This window comes from Rhopalosiphum maidis, chromosome 3 (genome assembly GCF_003676215.2).
Source record: "Rhopalosiphum maidis isolate BTI-1 chromosome 3, ASM367621v3, whole genome shotgun sequence".
NCBI classification, from domain to species: domain Eukaryota; kingdom Metazoa; phylum Arthropoda; class Insecta; order Hemiptera; family Aphididae; genus Rhopalosiphum; species Rhopalosiphum maidis.
This window is the reverse complement of record NC_040879.1, coordinates 48661319-48662376: the sequence shown is the minus strand read 5'-3', so window position 1 is coordinate 48662376 and position 1058 is coordinate 48661319.

Genomic DNA, 1058 nt, shown 5'->3' with positions numbered 1-1058 from the left:
CAAAATAAGATGTTGATACTTTCCCAAAGTGGTATGAATGCAAATTTCTGTCTCAGCAAGCCTGGGTGAACTGCTGCACTGCAATCTGAAAAAATGTAGTCAGTTAAATTTGTAAGATTGGTGGAGAATTAATTGAGAAATGAGTGTTTCATATCAGTTTAAAATATGAATTTAAAACACGAGTCAAAATATCATTTAAAAGCATGTTTACAGTGTTTATGAAGTATCAGCATCAATGATTACATGGAAGTTAATAAAGTTAAATAAGAATCATTTACATATTTAATGGTGTTGGTTTCATGTCAATTAATTGAGAATTGAGTGTTTCATAAGCCATAAAAAATTTGAATTTTTAATATACTCCAAAATTATCATATAAAAACAAGTTTTATAGAGTTTATGAAACATTGGCATAAATGAAATGTATGATAGTTATTAATGCTAATTAGACCATTTTCTCATTTTCTCAATCTAGTGGTCAAGGTTTTAAAGATACTAACATGAGAATTGAGTATTTTATAAGCAATTAAAAAAATGAATTTGTAAAATACGTCAAATTACCATATAAAAACATGTTTTATAGAGTTTATGAAACATTGGCTTAAATGTAATGTATGAAATAATTAATGCTAAATAAGAAACATATTTCTTTCTAGTGGTCAAGGTTTAAAGATACTAACATGAGAATTGAGTATTTTATAAGCAATTAAAAAATTGAATTTGTAAAATACGTCAAATTTATCATAAAAAACATGTTTTATAGAGTTTATGAAACATTGGCTTAAATGTAATGTATGAAAAAATTAATGCTAAATAAGAAACATATTCTCTTTCTAGTGGTGAAGGTTTAAGTACTAACATGAGAATTGAGTATTTTATAAGCAATTAAAAAAATGAATTGTAAAATACGTCAAATTTACCATAAAAAAACATGTTTTATAGAGTTTATGAAACATTGGCTTAAATGTAATGTATGAGAGTAATTATACTAAATAAGAAACATATTTTCTTTCTAGTGGTCAAGGTTTCAAGGTACTAACATGAGAATTGAGTATTTT